The sequence below is a fragment of the Pongo pygmaeus genome, chromosome 15, assembly GCF_028885625.2.
Source record: "Pongo pygmaeus isolate AG05252 chromosome 15, NHGRI_mPonPyg2-v2.0_pri, whole genome shotgun sequence".
NCBI classification, from domain to species: domain Eukaryota; kingdom Metazoa; phylum Chordata; class Mammalia; order Primates; family Hominidae; genus Pongo; species Pongo pygmaeus.
The window spans coordinates 25,083,425-25,106,383 of record NC_072388.2 but is presented as its reverse complement, the minus strand read 5'-3'; the positions used below and the strand labels follow the sequence as shown (position 1 = coordinate 25,106,383).

Here is a 22,959-nt window from a genome sequence, read left to right as displayed (position 1 = left end):
CCTGTGAGCCTAACCCAGTCAATGCTGACTCCTTAATGCAACAGATATTTTCAGTCTTAATTTTTATTTTTCCCTCTGCTGTTTTTAATGTTATGGATCATTCTCTATTGCTTAAAACATTTTATTTCTCTCATTTCTGTAACACCAAACTCCTAATTTGTTTCTAAATAATCTTAATTTACTTTGTCTCTATTATCTCTTAAAAGCTAGTGCACTCAACTTTTTCCTCTCCACTGAGTGAGTTTTCTTATACTAAATTTCTCCTTGAAAGATCACCACATTTTTTACCTTAACTCTAGCTGTATGTTCTTACGTTTTCAAAACTCAGCATTAACCAGGATCTCTCTTGAGAAAATTAAACATGTGTATCTACTCTACTTCTGAACCTCTGCACTTTTTGTCTCAGGGGTTTCTTAAATTCAAGATATCTAAAATGGAATTCATCATTTCCCTTCTAAATCCCACATATTAATTTAAAGTTCTACCAACAATTCAGACACCTAGTGAGAAGTCTCAGGTATTTTGTTTATAAGGACCTTACCTTTACCTGTATACATAATCTACAAGTCTTGTCAATTTTATTTAATTATTATGCATCAAATCTGGGCAACCACTTATTTCTGGGTCCATCCTTCCAATTTAGACCTTCATCCTATTTGGCCTAGGATGTTCGAATCTACTTCTGATATTTGTCTTCTATACCCTTCAGATTCATTCTCCACTTTACCAATGGATTGATTTACCTTAAACATAGACCTGATATTACTCACTTGGTTAAAATCCTTCAAAACTTCCAACTTATCTAAAAACCTAAAATTTTTAATGTGCATATGATGATTTGCATGGCCTCATCCCATCTGCTTTTTATTTTGCCTCCTCCCATGTACCTTGCACTTTAGCAATAACAACTATTTAGAAAGCACTAAACACGTCATACTAAGCCATGATTACATGCCTTTATCCAAACTCTTCCATCTGCCTTAAATAGACATACTCATGCCATTCTCTCTTCCCCTGGTAATCAACACCCTGTCTTTTAAGACTCAGCACCATATGTCACCTCCTCCAGAGAGCCTTCTAACACCTCTCCTTTGTAAGGTTAAACACAATTCATCTATTTTTCATGATATCCTATACAACCCTTCAATGACATTTTGAATATTGCAATAAAATACTATTTTATGCTCCTCTCTCTTTTGACTCCTTTCTCCTAACGACAGAGATTCCTTAAAAGCATTTGTATTCTTCTTTGTATTAACACAGCCTAATATTTACCTAATGCCTAATAGACCTCAATAAATGATGGCTGAAATGAAATGGGAAAAGAAATAGAAGCTTACATGGGGTGCCTTGTAAAGGGATTAGAAATATGTCTACACATGAAATATTTTATTACATTTGGATATTCAAATGCCTCTTGTATCTTTTCAATTATTGATCACGAATGTTACTCTGGCTATTCATATATCAGGAAGAGATTCCAGCTAAAGTAGAGGTAATCCTAACTCCACTAGTCCATGACTCTAATTATTCTATGCCTCCCTTAGAGCCTAATTTTCAGCCCCTAAGACTTAGGCACTCATAGAATTATAACTACTAAATAATAATCTGTGTGTGAAGATACAGAAAAATTGTAAATGTTAATTTGTGTTTGGCATTTTAATTCCTGAAATCTCTGACATTTGATTTCTTCTCTAAAATTATTGCCTCTTGTTTAATGCCTCATACATCTTTACTACCATTAAAGATGGTGTGCAGGCTAGACAAAGGGGACAGAATTCAATTTATACACTCAATCAGTTTACCCAAATTAATCTACACAAAAAAGGAACATAATGTATACATCTATTTGAAAACAAAACTGTGAGAGCTATAGTTTGATTGTTGTTTCGTTTGTTTGTTTGTTTGTTTTTCAATTATCTGAGACTTCCAAACTTAGCTATCTAGTTTTTGACCCTGATTCTCTTCTGGAGAGTGCCACATATTTTCTCTTTAGCACTCTTCCCCTCCTGATTAGAATTTTTAAACACTCACTAAAGAAACTTGTGATTAATGACAGTTAGAACTTATTGGACTTGAAGGACAAATGCTTGCTTCACCAGTTAAGGGAACGAGCTAATCAAAATGAAGAAGTGCAGGGCAAGGAAGAACAGGGAGAGAAACGAATGCTGTGAATCTGTATGGATTCACTTGAAGTGATGAGCTGAACTGTTAACTTTTCATTTACTGCATCACAAACTTGGCTCAACCTTTGTCTGTATTAAGAATAATGGAGCAGTTCTTATAAAAGAGTCTAAAACTTCTCAAATTAAGCCTCCCCCCTCTTACTTTTATAGCTTTTGGTTGGTATTATTCCAGCTTTTTCACAGTAAATGTTTCACAATATCTTTCATAGATTGAAAAAGTTTTCCACCTCCACAGTTACAAATCCTGCTATAACAAACCAAACTGGCTGTCTCTTCAGGGACTGTGCTTCATACTTCAGCACGAAATTGAGACTGAACTTTTTATTTGCTGAAAAGGTGACACAATTTTCTTTCATATTGTGTTGTCTCATTCTTTGCTTTTACAATGACCTCAGAGGAGTGGGCACCTCAAATATTTCAGTGCTAGATTGTTTGTGAACTAGAGATGAATCAGTCTTGAAAAGGAGGTAGAAATCCTTTTTGGTGGAAGGGCACCAGGTAACATCTCAGAGTTTGCCATGTTGATATTTTCTATGTGTTTCATCAAAAAATTGCACTATTGATAGAAACTCAGGCATCTAGGAATGCAATGTAGCTGGCTATATGTTCTTTATTTCTAACTAATCTCTGCAGAGCAAAAGAGAAGAGGGTTAGAAAAACAAGGATGAAAGTTATCATTGCCTGAAAACGTTTGTGTATGTATAATAGTACTTACAAAGTGGAAAAACGAACTATGTACTTTCTACTTCCTGTGAGAAAAAAATCTAATCACAAAATTATGCCTACACTGATTTTCAGAAAAATTTATGTTAGGATATGATATATTAGGACATTATGTAAAAGGGGCTTTACAGTACTTGAAAATTTAAAGTATGCTCAGAGTTTACTGGTTTTTTTTTTTAACCTTTGATTCTCCAGGAAAGATTCATTTGCATATTTCTTTAAAATATCTCTGCTTATATGTCCTAGTCTATCTGGTAAAACATCACATGGACCAAGCTGAATAACAGCTAAAATGGTGCGATAGTTAAAAAATAGATAAAGTAGGGCCAGGCACAGTGGCTCACGCCTGTAATCCCAGCACTTTGGGAGGCCGAGGCGGGTGGATCACGAGGTCAGGAGATCAAGACCATCCTGCCTAACATGGTGAAACCTCGTCTCTACTAAAAAAGTACAAAAAATTAGCCAGGCATGGTTGCATGTGCCTGTAGTCCCAGCTACTCAGGAGGCTGAAGCAGAAGAATTGCTTGAACCCAGAAGGCATAGGTTGTGGTGAGCCGAGATCAAGCCACTGCACTCTAGCCTGGGTGACAGAGCGAGACTCCATCTCGAAAAAATACATGTAACTATATATATATATATATAAAAACTATATACATATAAATATATATATAAAAACTATATATATATAACTATATATAAAACTATATATATATATATATATAGTAATCTGGCCTTTATTATTTCTATGCTTTCTTTGTCAAAAATACCCTTCACTTCCCTTAATAATTTTCTCAGGGAAAGCACTTGTTGTTCTATTTATATGTCTCCAGGGGGCGATAAAGCAAGACATCAAATCTCTGTAAATGACTCAAGGGCTCCAGTGCAACAAGGGGATCAATGTTCCCAAAGCTGTTGGACATCAGATGCCTGTTTAGTTTGGCAGATTAAATGGCTAGTACTTTTCCTTCAGTCAATTTACTGGAAGCCCCTCCCTTTCTTACTCTTTCCCCTCTTCTCGTACACACAAGCTCCCTAGGGGTTCACAGTACTTTCAAACATTTTTTAAATGTTCATTTTGTTCTGTTATTAACAGAGCTTTTTATTCTAACATACAAGTGTTTCATAATTTCCCTTCTTAAAAAACAACTCTCGTGTTTCAGGAAACTATTCTGCAGTATATCTCCTGGGATAAATTTTAATACTTAAGTGCAATCTTTGAAAATCACTTTGATATATTATTAGTTTTATTAATATGACTTAACTTCCTTCTCATTAGTAAGGATTCAAGTTTCCTATCTCCTTGTTGAAATCATGTGATGTGTTTTCAGTGCAGTCCGTTTTGTAGTCAATTCAACTAATGAATACTGTAGAAATTTAGAATGGGAAAAAAAAAGCAGATTAGAAGCTCAAAGGGATGCAACTCTGAATCTGATTCTAAAATCTCTTTGAAAAGACACAAGAAATAGAACAGCAAAAACAATGTTGGAAAGGAAAAATGAAGTGGGAAGAATGATGCTATCTGATTTTAGGACTTAGCATAATGCTATAGTAATCAAGATATTGTGGTATTGGTGAAAAGATAGACACATAGATCAATGAAATGAAAAGAAAGTCAAGACACAGACCTACACGAATATGTCCAATTGATTTCTGACAAAGGTGCAAAAACTATTCAATAGAGAATGGTGAATTTTGTCAATAAATAATGTTAGAACAATTGGACAACCATATGCAAAAAAAAAAAAAAGAATCTCAACCTAAAGCTCTTTCCATATACAAAAAAAAACTCAAAAATGGATCAGATCTAAATATAAAATGTAATACTTCAAACTTTTAGGAGAAAGCATAGAAGGAAATCATTATAATCTGTGGTTAGGTAAAGAGCTCTTAAAGATGACACAAAAACACATCACATAAAAGAAAAGGAATTAATAAATGGGTTTTATGAAAATTAAAAATGTTTCCCTCATTAAGGGCCCTAGTAAGAAAATTAAAAGACAAGCTATAGAATAGAAAAATATACTTTGAAAGCATATATCTAACCAAGAAATTGTTGGAAAATACATATACTCACTACACTTTTTACTGGAAGGAAACAATTCACTAAAAAATGGGCAAAAGACTTGAACAGACATGTCACTAAAGAGGATATATGGACAGAAAATAAACACATGAAAAGATGTTCAATGTAAGAATATCAATTTAATGTCATCGGAGAAATGCAAATTATAACTGAAGTGAGATTCCACTACTAGATTTATAAGAATGACTAAAGTAAAGAATACTGATAGTATTAAATGCTGATGAGAATGAAAAGCAATCGGAACTCTTATAATTTGCTGCTAGGAATGCAAAATGTTTTGAGTACTTTTTTTTACAAAGTAATTAATGATGTGCAGTCTTGTACTTTTTCTCTTTTAGCTTGAACTGACATTTGAATTGTTGGTATTTTCTTTCATATGAGAAGCAGAACTATTGCATTGACCTTCTTTATATGGCCTTTAGTACCTAATAAAGTATAATTCTTTAACTCATTATATATTCGCTGATATTATTTTTATTTCATGTGATTGGTAACAACCAATAGTTTTAATGTCTAGAACCAACATCATGAACTTGCTTTCTGACTGGATAAAATATAAAACTTGTCTGTGTACTTAAATTTATAGTTGTTGGATTCTGAAAATAAAAGGAGTTTGGCGTTTTTGTGTTGTCATATTTTTTTTGTGTCTTACTAAAATAAGTGCCCTATGTGGCTAAACTAATTGGCTTGTAATCCTGAAGAATTCATCTTAAAATAAAATTGTGGGGTATAGATTACTTTTAAGTCTACAGGTAACTCTGCATCAGGGTTCCCCAACCCCCGGGCCATTGACCGGTACCAGTGCATAGCCCGTACGGCTTAGGAACCAAGCCACACAGCAGAAGGTGAACAGTGGGCAAGTGAGCAAAGCTTCATCTGTATTACAGCAGCTCCCCATCACTGGCATTACCACCTGAGCTCCGCCTCCTGTCAGGTCAATGGCAGCATTAGATGCTCATTGGAGCATGAACCCTATTGTGAATTGTGCATGTGAGGGATCTAGGTTGTCTGCTCTTTATGAGAATCTAATGCCTGATGATCTGTCACTGTCTCCCATCATCCCAGATGGGACCATCTAGTTGCAGGAAAACAAGCTCAGGGGTCCCACTTACAGGGAGTTGTATAATTATTTCATTATATATTACAATGTAATAATAATAGAAAGAAAGTACACAATAAATGTAATGCATTTGAATCCTGAAACCATCCCCCATCCACATCCCGGAATGTGGAAAAGTTGCCTTCCACGAAACCAGTCCCTGGTGCTGAAAAGTTTGGAGAACTGCTGCTCTGCATGACCATGCTTTCCAAGGAGACCAAAAAGAAAAACACAGATTAAAAGATCGCATTGCTATAAATTAACTATGCAAAGATTAGTATATTCTTTCATTTTGCTTTAATACTACTTTTGTCCACACTTTAGATGACAGAATGGCATCAATCTTATGAGAGTTAATACGAAAGTTACTGCCTGGAGATACCATCTCTTAAATGTTGCCCAGAGCAGAATTTCCTCTCTAATTCATCAGACTCCAGACTCAGGGTCATAAAATAAGTACCATAAAGCGCCTTTGAGACTCTCCAATTGTCAACAGACTTCCCTAGAACCATTCATACCCATAGGTGATAGATTTCTTGTCCTTTTTCTGTTTTGCTTGGCTATTGACTTTACAAATAATTTCCTGTTAACAGCTTTGTCTCCCACTTTGGAAATGATGTTTCCTGTGTCTTCTGTGGCCTTGACTTCTGGCTTCCCTTCTTGACCTAAGAATGATATATACCCTTTTAGTTACTCTGTCTATAGCTTCTTTGAGTAGACATTTCAGCTGGTGTATTCTAGACCAGGAAGGCTACACTCAGCAAAACTTCTCAATCAGCTTATTAAATTTGCTCTGAATACACTGTAGTATTTTATAATGCATGAAGAGTTTCCATTTCTATTATTCATTTATATTATTATCATTATTCATAGTAACTAAGATTCTCAGAACAAAAATAATCATTTCTGTATAAAATATAAGAAAACTGAAGTTTAGAGAAGTAAAGCGCCCTGACTAAACTTTCAGTAATTTCTTTAAGGGTTTAGAGCTCCTACTGAGGCCTGCTGATTCCACTTCCAATGCTGTTTTCACAGATCCACACTGAATCTGATTTATCTCCTGGAAGAATGAAACCATAAACAAAAACAGCTGTTTCTTAAAGTTTCTTTTTTTTTTCAACTTACAAATTCTAAAATTTCTAACAGTGGTCTTATGTACTTACTTTGTCTTTTTAAATATAAATATTTAATAGCTATAAACATGTCCTATACCCTGCTCTATCTCCAAGAAATATATGACTAGGCCTACAAAAATCAGGTAGTAGTCTAATAGGAAAATTTAATACACTCAGGCTCTTATTTCTCCTCCATTCTTATTAATTTTGCATGAAATGTGCCGATAAATTAACTCTTAGTATCCACTGGTTGTAAGATATGCTGATGCATATGTTTTCTTAGTTTTATGGAGAAATGAGGAATCGTCTAGCATAGACAGAGTCAAGGAAAGAGGAAAATAATAAGTAAAGTTAAGAGCAGTGCCTAGTTTTCAGGAGAAATTATATATGAATTAATTTATACATAAATATACTTGACTCAAATTTTAAAATTATTCCTTTCCTGTTTCACTTAGTAGAACATGCTTATTAATCATCTACAAGGATATAAGGTATAGTATATCATCTGTGAATATTCCAAAGCTTCTGAACCTTAGTAAAAAAACACAGATTTAATCACAGAATTGCCAAGGTGGCATTGCTATTTGAATATCTGGCATGCCGTTTATATTGTATAAAGAACATACACATAGTAAGTAAACATAAATGCTAGCTACTATGATAATTGCTAGCATCATGAAATGAGGTTGATAATATCAGAGAGAGAAATAATTGAACTCACATATGTATGCATAGTGGTTATAATGATGTGTATATCCTGCTCATTAAATAGCCCAAAGTTTTCTAATTTCTTTATGTTATTATGACAATAAAAATCCTATTGAAAGCATCCTTAGGTCTAATTCTTTTTTTATTTTTGTCCCCTGGTTAATTTTTACTTTTATTATTTATTGTTTAATATGAAAGAAATATTTATCTCATAAAATATATTATTGTTTGGCTGGTCATGTATTGAGTATTAATCCTGTTTTGTTTTGTTTTTTTTTGTTTTAACATTTTACTCAAGTTTCTTGTTAATGGTCTCAAATATTTTTTGAATAATAGTTTTTTTGCTTCAGATTTGTGTTCAATGCCATAGAGGTTTGCTTGTGTTCTGAAGTGAATTCTCCCTTTTTGTAGTGTGTGTGTATATATATATATATATAACATATATGTATATATAATATATATGTATATATAACATATATGTATATATATTTGCATATATATATAAACATGTAGAATTGCAATCTGTAGAGAGAAAATTGTTATTTATATATACATATATATAGACATGTAGAATTGTAGTTGAGGTATTGTTCATTGTCTTTTTCTTTTCTTTTGTATAGATATCATGTGATTGTTGGATATAATAGATATAATAATTAGAATACTGGCAAAATAACAGACAATTTCTTACTCCTCAACGGGACTAGTTTTGGTTCTTTATTAAGCTTGACGTTTTGAAATACAAACATATAAAGACCAATCTCTTTCTTTAAGAAACTGTATTCTTTACCCTGTATTCTAAAATAGTTCCAATCTATATTCAGATAGTATCGCTACTCTTTCCAGCTTTCTGCTAGCGAGATTTCTTATTTCAAACATCTTAACAGTTCAACATGTGTACTTTCTTTGGTGATCCTTGTCTATCCCACCTCTAAGTTATGATTTTATTTTTCATATAGAAAAACCACTGACCTTAGTATTTTGCAAAGGATTTCATATTATTTTCATTTGCTACAAAATTATTATATCTTTTAGAAATATTTAAAATGTTGTCAAAAATGTCACATCAAGAATAGAACAATAAAGTGGCAACAGCAGTGCCACATTTCCAAGACCTCGGTCTCCAGGAGATGTCTCAAAACAGGGAATAAGTACCTAGAACAAGGTCAGTTACACCACAGATATTCCATAAGTGCCTCTGGATAAATGAAAGGATGAGAAAATGAATAGCTATTTAAAGTGGACTTAAAGCAGGCCATATTCTACATCAGTGCAGGGTGTTCTTGATTACCTTTTGGCTCACTCAGATCTTAGAAGATATAAAAATCCTCAGTGGGTCATTTTTCATATTCAGCTGAGTAACTTAGTAATAATAATTATGTTAACACTTCCTTGCTGTAACTCCTATCTCAGAGCAACCTCATCTGAGGCAAAAAGGAATAGTAGGAACAGTGGAAGTGGTACAGTTGCAACAATATCTTTCAAGATCATTACAATCCCAATCACCAGCCCTTCCAGAGAATAAACTGTCAGCTTTCCCATCTAACAATTAGTCTTTGCAGTTATATTGTTAGGTAAAGAGGTCGAAGCAACATCAATCTGTTCTCTACAATTTGTTCACAGTTAGACTGATACAGATAGGTAATTGAGAAAAAAAGTCCATATATAAAACAACAGATGTTCTCAAACAAGCAAGCTTAAATGTGTATACTAAGACAAAAACCTAAACACATTTTTGAGTCCTGCTTCTTAGTTTTAATCTTACAAGTTAATGAATTAATGAGTAACTCATAACTGGGGGATTCTATATTGCCATCCATTCTTTTGCTCAAATCAGGAATTTGCAACCAACTTAGGATGACATGTCGTTTTAATGCAAGGAGTTGATTGTGTCCTAAGCTGTATATTTGGCATCTGTGCAATTCTTTCTTGGTGCCATCTTGAAGCTATTCACTTTTCTTCCAAGTATGTGAAAACTATGTGATGAGTTTCTTATCCAAATTATGCAAAAAATCACAGCCTTTTCTTTCTTTCTTCTGATATATGGTTTTATATTAAAGTGTTCTTTATTTTTAGTTCAAAACATTTTTATACTTTATATGTTTTTACCTACTTTTCCAAAGATACTACCTAAATATTTTAGTCAATTTTAGCCCTTATTATTTTACTTCCCAACTCATATTAGTAAGAAATTGATATTTATTGAATACTTGTGGCTTTTCAGAGACTTTTGTTTGGTATTTCAATTTTGATCAATGTTTTTTATTATATGACATGTTAATCTTATTTAAAATCTTGGAACTCCTACACTGCAGTTCAAAGACTAATGACATTATCCTCATTTAACCAAAGTGTATCAAGTAATCTTTCATGCCAGGAATTATTCAAAGTCCTCAGCTCACAGTCGTGAGCATCACAGAAAACAAGATTACATTTTAACACAGGAATACAAACAACAAAAAATAATAAAAACTTAAATAAATGAGAAAACATTGGATTAGAATTAAGTGCAAGGGAGATAATTAAATTAAGATGCTGTGATTGAGAATGACAAGTAGATACTTCATACTCAATGGTCAGGGAAAACTTTTCTGAGGAGATAACAACGAAGCTGAGACCTAAATTTTTAAAAAATGTTTTGTGCTAATGCTGTAAGTTCTTCTTGTCTTTATATCACTTTTTTGGCATTGTTACTCATCTAGGATTTTATGATTAATGTTGTCATTGTTATTATTATTCACTTTTCAAATTCACATAAATTTTACTTTTTGATGTACCACCCTGTCAAATTTGATAAATGCTTACCGTCATATAAAACCATGACCACAATCAAACTGCAAAATAGTTCATCACCCCCCAAATAAACCCTGTTGCTGCACTTTATAGTCAACACCTCCTGCCCGCCCAGCCCATAGCAAACATTAATGTGTTTTCTGTTCCTATAATTTTAGTTTTCCAGAATGTCATTAGATAGAATCATACCATATAAAATTTTTCCTCTCTGCCTCTTGTTACTTAGCACATGCATTTGAGATTCATCCATGTTGTGTGTATATTATTAATTAGGTTTTTCTATTGCCGACTAGTATTTCATTGGATGTATATGTTACTATTTATCCATTAACCAATGAAGGATGTTTAGGTTTTCCCAGTTTTTGACAATAACAAATAAGACCATTATAAACCTTTCCATACAAGTTTTTGTATGAACCTAAGTCTTCATTTATCTTGGTTAAATACTGTGAGTAGGATTACTGAGTCATAGGCTTATGTTTAACTTTATAAAAAATTTCTAATTTATTTTCAAAAATGGTATATCACATTTATTCTTGCAAGCAACCTATGGTATCTCATGGTTTCAATTAGTATTTCCCTAATGACTACTGATTTTGAAACTCTTATTATGCATATTTATCATCCACATATGTTTCGTGAAATACCTGTCAAATCCTTTGCTCATTTTCTATTTGGTTGTTTGTTTTCTTAAAATTAGTCTTATTAAGGGTGGGTGCACACCTATAATCCCAGCACTTTAGGAGACCAAGGTGGGTGAATCAATTGAGCCTAGGAATTCTAGACCAGCCTGGGGAACACAGCAAAACCCCATCTCTACAGAAAATACAAAAAATTAGCTGGGCATGGTGGCACACACCTAGAGTCCCAGATACTTGAGAGGCTGAGGTAGGAGGATCACCTGAGCCAGGGAAGTTGAGGCTGCAGTGAGCCAAAATGGTACCACTGTATTCCAGCCTGGGTTACAATGTGAGACTCTGTCTCAAAAATATATATATTCATATTAAGTATTTCAGATTCTTTTTATATTGTAAATACAAGTCTGTATTAGTTACCTGTTTTGCACATACTAACCCAGTCTGCAGTTTCTTTCTTTTCTTAACATTGTGTTTGCAGAACAAATACTCTTGTTTTTATAAAATAAAATTTATCAAAGTTTCTTGTGTTCTTTTGTTGTCATATTTTAAAAATATATTTAACAAGACCATCTATTGAGAAAAGAGGGTTCACATACTCTCCAATAAACTACTTATTTCTACAAAATGTTAAGAAAAAGTCCAAGTGCCTATCTGAGAGAGAAATTTTCATCTTTGTAGATGATTGCTAGAAAAATGTACTACCTATATTTTCATATCTCAAGTCAAGCTAAGACAGCCAACCACTTGTCAGAAATGAGGTTTACTGTAAAGAAGAAAGAATTGTAAAATTGGTATATACTTTGAAAAGTAAAGTACACCAACCTTTTCATTCAAATCTAATAAATGTATCTAAGTAAACTATTTAAAACTTTTCAACAGATGCAGAAAAAAAAGCCTTCCTAGAGCTTTCTTTATCTGAATAAAAGTAGAAACTTATGGGAAATAAGGCTGCTATAAATTGCACTTCAGGGTAGGTCTAATCCCAGAAGGGAAAATGTAAATAAAACCTACCTCAAACCCCTTCTCCAAGGGAGTATTATGGCCCTGAAGGAAACAGGAAAAAACATTCATAACTATATAGACAAGCATTATCATAAACTTTATCTCCTGTTTTTTCTTCTGAAAGCCCATTTATCTTTCCAAAAAGTCATCTGTTTTCCCTAGGTGCCTTTCTCTCTCTCCCTTTCACCTATTAAAATTGTATTATCTATAAGCTCCAAATTCTAATTACTTCTTTTGAGTCACTCATCATTGAGTTCTTCCATGTATATGGGTGCTGCAAGCACAAATAAATTCTACTGTGTATAATATGGGCTAAATTTTCTGCTGTGTATAATATGGGCTAAATTTATTGGTTGGGTTTTGGTGGCTATCTAGAAGAATGTCAGCAAACTATTTCCATATGGTAGAGCAGGTGGAAAAACATGTATATACATATGCATATCCAGAAAGAACAACAATAAAAAAGCCCTCTGCTGATCAAAAATATTCTAATAAATTCAATATACATACAATAAAAATAATACAAGTAAAAAGATAATAGAGCATAACAATTATTTACATAGCATGTACATTGTATTAAGTATTATAAGTATTCTAGAGAGGATTTAAAGTATACGGGAGAATATCGATAAGTTACAAGTAAATAATATGCCATTTTAAATCAGGGACTTAAGCATTCATGGATTCTGTTTTAGTGGGAGTGATCCTGGAACCAATTATCTCCAGGGATATGGAGGGACAACTGGATAGTTTTTCCACCATCCACGCAGATGTAAATAACCACAAGATAATAAATAGCATTAAAATGTAGTGGAATAATTAGAAAGTAATGAATATTGAGTATGTATTGCATGTTTTTATTATAATATATGGAAGTATGGATTTATTTTGTAGATTTTTTTTAAAAAGATAGGTGCGTTTAAAACCTGTCTTGCAAAATTCCTAAAAATTTAATAGTTGGCTTTTAATAGACCATAGAAGGCAGCTGCAGCACACCACTGGTCTTATGCCTTTGAAAGGTTCCCAGAGCGGAAAATAAAGCCTGAGAGTGCAACAAAGCTGAGCTTATTCTAACTCCATATCTTGATTAGCCATAAAGAGGAAAAAATAACTATAAAACAATGACAGATCTTACTCTACCGGCAGTAAATTTCTGTATGTTGTACTGAATTCTTTATTGCCAGGCAAAATTCTATGCCAGTTCCAGCAGCAAACAAGACCAAAGAAACCCCTGCTCTCATGGATTTACATTTCAGTAACCCATTTTTGTTGCCCCATGACACACTCCTTTTAATTCGTTGATTTAGAACCTGGAGCTTCTTCTTGGCTCCTTGGACAAAACCATGTTTATTCTTGGGATATACCCTATCAACTCTGATTTCTCTTTAAAGATGTACTCATTCTCCTTTACTGGGAATTCTCCATTTTTGTGGCCTTCTCACTACCTCCTTTCCTGTTTTTTTTTTTTTTAATCACCAATTTGTTCTTATAAAAGACTTTGAGAAAACATTGACAAGTGTATTTTCTGTTCATCTTAAACCAGAAAATATTATCTGATAATTTGAAATCAGATTGTTAATCTAAATAGAATGAATTTAAAAAGTTCTATCTTTTTTATTTTTTTTGACAGAGTTTTGCTATTGTTGCCCAGGCTGGAGTGCAATGGCACGATCTGGACTCATTGCAACCTCCGCTTCCCAGGTTCAAGCAATTCTCCTGCCTCAGCCTCCTGAGTAGCTGGGATTACAGGCATGTGCCACCATGCCTGGGTAATTTTGTATTTTTTTTTTTTTATTTTTTTAGTAGAGTCAGGGTTTCTCCATGTTGGTCAGTCTGGTCTTGAACTCCCAACCTCAGGTGTTCCGCCCGCCCCGGCCTCCCAAAGTGCTTGGATTACAGGTGTGAGCCACCACGCCCAGCCAGTTCAATCCATTTCCGAAAGTATCATGGAAGCCTGGAAGATTTATTTAGTGGCCCTTCAGATTAACATATTAATTTTTTAAAATAAACATAAGATAAAAGAAATATAACATCAGAGTGAAAGGAAAATTGGACCTCATTGAGTACAATTATTCCATAGCCTCTCTATAGTTGGCCAAAATACACATACATTTTTGTGACATACTTAGTTCTAAGATGTTATAAATTTCTATTAATGTCCTAAAAAATCCAATAAATGTAAAAGTTGAGCAAACTGTCTTTGAGATCCATCCAGCTAGAATTTTTTTCTGTCTTTAACCATTTTGTGGAATATATTCTTATATTTATATTTTATCATATGCTACAAATTTATAGTTTTCATGTCTTTTTATACTGGGTGAATGTTTATTGTATGGGAAATAAGAACTCTACATGTTAAAACTTAAGTTTAACTTAGAAGCAATTTAGTTAACGCTATTAAGTTTTAAGCATGTATTGATTTCATGTTTTCATCTCAGAATGTTGTGATGCATTAAATCTGCAATTACAATAAAAAAGGCACGAGTTCAATTCCTTTAATCTGTAAAGTTGAAATGTTTTATTTAATCTATTTTAGGGTAGAAATTCAACTGGGATCCATCAAAGCATAAATTTTGTTTGATTAAAAAGCTTATGTATTGACAATTAAGCATTAAAAATATTCACTCTTGCATCTCATTCTAAATGAAAATAGTGACTTTTGTAATGCATTGATCCAGGAAAGCTGGATAATTTACATCTTTGAGTGATATTATTTTACACTATCTTTCTGCTTTTTAATATCTTACTGTCTACTATCACCTTTAAATCACTGTTGATGATCATAGCACAGATCAGTTCTACTTCCTTTAAGTTTCATCTGAAATGCTGAAGTTATCAGATCAAGATGGCAATGAGTAAACTGATACCGTTAGAGGTTTGTATTTGGTCCAATCTGCACATATATATATATATATATATAAAACCAACCTATATATGTTGTATACAGTACAAACTGTTTTAAAAGCTTTTCCTAGGACTCTTTTCAAAAAGTTGTTTAAACAAATGAAATCCAGAAGAAAACAAAATATGCTATACAACTATTTATGGAGAGTATATATTTTTAGTTAGACTTCATATTGTCAACATAGATATACTCTATGACCAGTTCATTTCTCTCCTTGCTACATTTTCTTTTTTTATATAATTAGTTCTTGTCTTCTTGTGCTTTCTGAATATCGCTGCTGTATAGAGACACCTGCTGGGAAATAAATGAACAGAAGAAAATTCAAACCTGTGCTTAGAAACAAGAAAAGCTTCTCTCTTATACAGTTTAAGCAAGCTTTCCTCTAATAACATATTTTGTATCAGAGCATACTTGCCTTTGAAATATATGAAAATCTACCTATATCTGGAGCTTTGCTATTAATCTTAAAATCTCTACCTCCACCTGAGGTTTCCAGAATCCACATATAGGTACGTTTGTGGTATAAAATAGGTATGTAATACAAGACAGTTGTAAATCTATTTCAACTAAGTCATTTAAGTGTTCACATGTATTTTTAAAAATTTTTACACATAACTATTTTTCAGGGTGATTAGGGCTTCTCTTATTCATATTTTTACATCTTAATTTTTATTTAAAACATTTGCTAAAGCAAGGCAAATTTTTATTATTGATTGGTTTAATGTAAATATTTGCATTAATGAAAATTGTCTTTTGAAAGTTTGTTTACATGAGTATCTGTTAACATAAACCTTTGTGTTCAATTTCAATCTAAGTTGCAAATGGCAGGATTTCATTATTTTTTACAGTTGAATAATACCTCATTGTGTATATGTACCATACTTTCTTTATAAATTCATCTGTTGGTATATACTTAGGGTGATTCCATATGTTGGCTATTGTGAACAGTGCTGCAATAAACATGGCAGTGCAGATATCTCTTCAATATACTAATTTTCTTTATTATGGATATATACCCAGCAGTGGGATTGCTGGATTATATGATAGTATTATTTTTAGCTTTATAAGGAACCTCCATACTATCCTCCATAGTGGCTATATGAATTTACAATCCCACCAACGGTGTACAAGGATTCCCCTTTCTCCATATCCTGGCCAGCATCCATTATTACCTATCTCTTTGAAAAAAGCCACCTTAACCAGTGTAAGATGATAGATCATTATAATTTTGAATTTCATTTCTCTTTTGAGTGAGTTTCCCAATTGTAAACCAGCAGATCAAAAACATTGAAAATTAAATGTAAAAATACATCTAATTGATAGTTTAATAACAAACCATCAATTAGGTATTTCAATTGTGTTCCAAACTCTGGGTCAAGCTTAACTTCTTCAGAATTACGTTGATTTCTCATGTATTATAATAAGATGATAAGTCTTGAAGATGATATGAGCATATCTGAGTCCTTAAATAGTTTTAATAATTTCATTTATGTGCTTTGCTGAATGAATATCAAATAGCAGGGCAAGATTACAGGCAGGTCTTGAAGTGCAGTTACTACAGCAGTTCTCAAGTGATATTCACCATAATTCAGCTGAACATAGACCAGTCATGTGTGGAGAATGGATGAGAGCAGGATTTCCAAGCACCTGCTCTCTGCTCCCAACCAGATAGGAAAAATACGTTATATGGTGACAAACTGATATCAGGCCTCCAACCATGTGGCAAAGATGCTGACAATTGCTAAGAAGCCAACCAAAGATATTATGATTAGAGATGGGATGAGCACTGCATAATTTCAGAGGAGAAGAAGAGAATTCACTTTGAGAAATTACAGTCATGTAAAAAGAAAATTCACTTTATACTTAACATTAAATGACCTTAAAAATTCAGATTGTCCTATTCAGATCAAATACATAAACCAATTCCAGATCTCAATAGCATCTTGAAAGAGAGAATAATTTATAGCGTAAGAACACAGACTCTGGAATCAAACAAAATCAAGTTCATTCCAGTGAACTTAGTCTCCAGTGCTAAGCAGCTGACACAAGGTCTTTAACCACCCTAAATAGAATTTTCCTTATTAACACAAAAGATATATTAATGGTACTACTGGGATGATTGACAGTAAATAAGATAATGCATATAAAGTGCTTACTAGAATATTTGGGAAGGGTAAGCATTCAACCAATAGTGACATTTTAATGCTGAACATCACCCACAGGGGAGATTTCATTAAATCATTGTACACATTATTTCTACTACTTTTGTGGGATTATAATGACATTATTATTTATATTCTTTGGAGAAAGAGAATATTATTTAAATTATTTGGAGGAACAGAATCTTAAATGTTGGCTTTTTGAACATTATCAAATCAGTTGGAAAAATCAGACTGAGGGATATACCACAAAAATACAAGTTTTAACTAGACTGACATTACATAGTTTATGTATTATTTTCAAATATTTCCAATAAAATTCAAAACAACATTATGCCAATATACATACTATCAAAAGGAAAACACTGCCTTAATTATGAATTTTTTGAATTGTGCTTCTGTCTTGCCATTGATATTTAAATGACTCCTCTTGGGCCTGTTCTCCTGGTCTACCTCCCAGGTATTCAGAATAGTATTGCATGGCTAGTAATAGAAGTCCAACACAAAATATTCAAGGTAATTTTAGTTCAGATTTTAAAACAACTTGAGATGCACCACAATGTAAATCATAATATTATTGTTTGTTATAGGACTTGAGACTGAAAAAGTAAGCTATTAATTTTAATAGCTGAGTAAAAAGAAGAGTGACAATTGAGCAATTACAAATTGGAGGCTCCACATAACATCGACAATATTTATTATCTATTCTTGTAAGGAAACAAAGACAGTTTTGCAGAGATTTTGGGTTTGTTTTTGTTTTGCGTGTGATTGGAATATATGTTGGCCATAGAGAGAAGAGGAATTTGGTAAAATAGAAGAATTTACTCTCAGAAATATTGACATTCTTGTTTTGTTTGATATTCTTCTTAGAAATAAGTGAAAAAAACATAAATAATGCATATGATTCACAAAGGCACTAATTTAAACTTTTCACAATATAATATCAATGATTATGTTTGAATGTTTCATAAACTCTTTACTATAAGTAATGGTATTATAAAGGTATCTTAAGGAAGATAGATGATAGATAGATAGATACATACATACATACATACACACACACATACGTACATACATATATACCTACATACATAGAGTATGTACACATAAAGATATAGATAAAATAAAAATAAGTAAATGCAGTATTACCAATTGGTATTGTTTGATGATTTGGGAAAGTAAAAGATGGTAAAAGATATGTGTGATAAAAATGAAGAAGGAGAATAAACCAGAATTTAATAAATTTAATAGGAAGATAACAGTTTGGGAAAATTTTATAAAAATATTACTTTTGACCAATCATTTTTCTTTAAAAGTAGAGGACAAATTATAAAATAATAATTTAGGGTTCTGCTTGTATTACTTTAAGCACTTTTCCTGAGTTTGCCTTACAAACTGAACTCAGATATAAGCAAGACCGAACTCATTATTGTACCCTGAAGACAGCATGAATGTAAATCAGCTAAAATATAAGACTCAGGGTAACTTTTGGGCTAGTAATAAAATTCATGGTGCTTAAATTGCTCACTTCTAATGCATATTTTACAAGTCTCCGAGGAAACCTCTGAAACTCATAGACTTCCCCCCTTTCCTTGTTAGTGTATTTGAGTCACTTTCAAACTCTGTAGGATGCATTTAATCCTGTGTATAGCACTGGAAATTCCTAACTGAAATAACCTGAAGGTGCTACAGAAGAGTTGCTATTTATGAGTCAATTTTGGAGTGCTGAATGGGAAAACTGAAGACAAATGTGTCCAAAAATCATCTAACACCAGAAAAAGCTTGGTCTTCTAACTTACACTATGTTGCTGGCATTTACCTCATGGTCCCTTGATCTAATATAGTATAAATACGTCTTTACCATCAGCACTTTAAGCTCTTTAAGAAGATTTTGCTACGGTGGATAGGTTACATGTTCATTCTGATCTGTTTACATTTTCATTCCTTGCTCTCTGTTGGGCAATATGTTTTAGATATTATTGAGTGATGGCCTATGGCCATGAAAGAGCACTAAGCTTACTGGCTGTCATGGGGATGAGAACATGATCTTCACTCAATTGCCATCACTCTTAAAATAGCTTATCAAACTAACCAGAGGAACTAGAGAAACACTCTTTAGGGATACAGAGGTGTCAGGAAAAGTAACAAATCTTTAGGTTTCTGCTCTAGAATCTTGCTTTCCTTAGAAAAGAACATCAACTTACAGTTCTATGATTATATCCCACTAATTTCTATGATAAAAGACAGACTTCCACAATCTTTGAGTAATATCGGAATTTAAATAAAGTGGAATTTAAATACGTTCCTAATAAAAAAAAGTACACCTGTCTTACTTCATTCTGTGCTGCCAAAGGTATAGAATACCTGAGACTGGGTAATTCATAAAGAACAGAAATGGATTCATTCACAGTTGTAGAGTATGGGAAGTCCAAGAGCATGGCACTCACATCTTGTGAGGGCCTTATTGCTGTATCATCCCATGGTGGAAGGAGGAAGAAAAGAGTGGGGGAGCCAATCTCACTATTATAATAATGTCACTCCTGCAATAAAGATATCACTGCAATCATGAGGGCAGAACCCTCACAATCTAATCATCTCTTAAAGATACCATCTTAAGTTTCTAACACATGAACCTTGGAAGACACATTCAAACCATAGGAAAAGTGTACATAAACATTACATAGACAAGAAAACAACCATTTGGATTTTTTTTTTTTTTTTTTTTTTTTTTTGGTGGTGGTAGGGGATGGTGGCTGAGAATTGATTTACTTCATCTTCATGCTAAAAGAAAGATACATTTGCTGGGTATAGAATGATACAAATAATAAGTATTTTCTCTCAGAACACTGAAAAAGTTACTTTCTCTGTCTTTTAGCTTTCACTGATGAGAATTCAGCTGCTATTTTTTAAAGTTAATCTGTATTTCCTTCCCCACCCCACCCCAGCTGTTATCTACCTGTAGTTTCACAACACTATGTCTAGGTGTAGATTTCTCTTTATATAGCTCATGCTTGGGGTCCTCTAAACCTGTATATTCATGCATTAGTGACTTTCATTAGCTCTATGACGTTTTTAGATATTAGGTAATCAAGTATTGTTTTGTGCCATATTTTTACTGCTGTCTCTTTCCACATTATTCATTAAATCTTTTCTCTCTATCCTCCATGTTTTTTACCTTTTCTCATATTTTTTCTTATTTTCACTTCTCTGTACTTTTTTTGAATAATTTCTTCTGATTTGCTGTCCAATTCACTAATTGTCTCTATGTCTGTGTCCAATCTGCTATTAAACATGTCCATTGGGTTTTTAATTTTTATTACTGTGTTTTCAGGTCATATATTATAGCTTATTATTCTAGAAATACTTTCAAATTTGATTTTGTCCCCTTTAAATATACAACCATTGTTAGTTTATAATCTGTGTCTGATTTCAGAATTTGAAGATGTATGCATCTATTTCTGTTGTCTGCTGCTTTTGCTTATTTCTAACTCAATATGCCTTCTTGTTATGTGTATCTATTATTTTAATATATTATTTTTCTCAGGAATTTATTCATGCAAATTCCTTAAGGTCAAGGATGGACTGTATTTTTCTAGGGAAGATTTATGTTGCTTCTGCTGAGGACCTGGGAAGACCATGTTTCTGGGATCATTTAAACTGAATTTCTAGTTTAAGAATTTTGAGTACATTAGGGAAATGCTAACTTGACTAATTTGTAAAGTACAAGGTTTGTGATTACAATTTCTAAGATTCACTGTTCTACTTCAATGTCAGGGAGCCAGGTTTGTTTAGTGTCATCCTCGTTATGAGAGTATAGTCTTTTAGGGCCTCAGTTTCAGGGGTAAAGTGTAGCCTGTTAGACTTTGACCTTTCAGCTTTGATTCTTGTAATCTTTGACCTGAATTGCAATCAAAAGCTGAAGTCAGTTTCATTAGATCCAGCAAATCTTCAGTGGTCTTTTTAGCTGTATTAGTTCCTGCTTTTTTTTAGAGTACTGCCTGGTAATTTTTGACACTGTCTCAGTGGTTTGAAAAAATAAAATCTTGAAATATTTTATATATTTTTAGTTCTGTTGATGGAAAGATGTGGCCAAATCATCTAGCTTGTTAAATACAGGCATAGAGACCAACACTTTTTTCTGCTCCACTACTATTGAGGGTCAATATATTTTAATTAAGTTTTCTTTGCAACAAACTCAAATTGCAAGTTTTGTGAGCGACACAGTAGTAGAACAGTAAAAACTACAGTATAAGAATAGTGATAACTTTTATATAGAAAGATGAAAAAATAAGCACATATAAAAGTTGTTGGTGTGTGTGTTTTAATTTTTGCAAGTGATGAATATTGACTTAAACTGTGTAGAAATGATTTAGGTGAGGCTTCACAAAAGATTTTAGCTTGAGGAAATAGGAGCAGTGTTAGGGAAAATCTACTTTACCAGAGTTGTTAGGTATGCTACCATCCAACAATAATAGCTATTACTTACTGAGTAGACTTTGGAGGTCAGACCATTTAAATGGATGGTTTTACATCATCTTCACAACTGGCTTATAACTATGTCCCTTTCACCTGTGATAAAATAGGTCCAGAAATATTACAAAATTATTCAGGCCCATAACTAATGACAGAACTGAGACTCAGTTCCAGGAAATCTTATTCTAAACCCCACTGGACTCTTATCCAAGGAAAATATATGGTAGTGTAGATGCGTTCAAGCACATGCTATCCACAACAATAAATCAGATAATATTTTAAAGTCCTTCTAGCTTTATGAAAACATATACAGATGTCAAAATATAGTTGGAAATTAATAACTTATGTTTCAAAAAACATAATCACACACATACTCCCTTATTTTTGTTATCTTCATAGTATCAGGTTCATAAATTTTTATTTTCCTTACACGAGATACATACCTGGAGTTTTCATTTATTATAGACCAATTTTTTAACCCTATTGTAATTGAACAAGAATCTCACTTTTTTAGATCTTGTACATAGGTTTAAAAAAAAAAAAAAAGAGAGCAAAAATAATCAAAGACAAGACCAATGTTAGTGATAGAATTTATTTAATCCACATGAATGCTAAATGAATTCTCTCTGATTAACATGTGGTAAAGTGAATGAGCTAAGGTATTAATATTGGCTTGTTTTGTTAAAAAGGCATTCCAAATATATCTATAATCCTCTTAAATAAAACAAAATTCTAACTACTTATTTTTTCCTGTAAGATTGTCTTTTGGTGTTCCGTTTAACCCAATGAGGTCATTGACTAAGCAATATTATTTCAGTATTCCCAATGACAGCAGTTAACCTGTAAACCCAATAAAAATCTCATGCAGCCAAATTTTCACCACCAGCCTGAATTTTGGAACATCCAGAATATTTTTAAATGGAATTAGTTTGATTATTTTTAGTGCAAAGCCTATTAAAAATAATAAATATTGTCAATGAAATGATTGATGTATAACATTACTGTTATGTGAAACTTGACTGATATAATTAGGATTTCCCCAGACAAAGAATCTATATCTTGAGTAAGATTATTT

At 32.7% G+C, this 22,959-nt stretch overlaps 1 long non-coding RNA gene across 1 annotated transcript in view; it reads right to left on the bottom strand.

Annotated features, from left to right (window-relative positions):
- Positions 1–6,369: 6,369 nt before the first annotated feature.
- Positions 6,370–22,959, bottom strand: part of LOC129012568 (uncharacterized) — a 47,713-nt gene continuing 31,123 nt past the window's right edge. The window contains exon 4 of the long non-coding RNA XR_008493643.2: positions 6,370–6,756. This is a non-coding gene — a long non-coding RNA (uncharacterized LOC129012568). The remainder of the gene's footprint in view (positions 6,757–22,959) is intronic.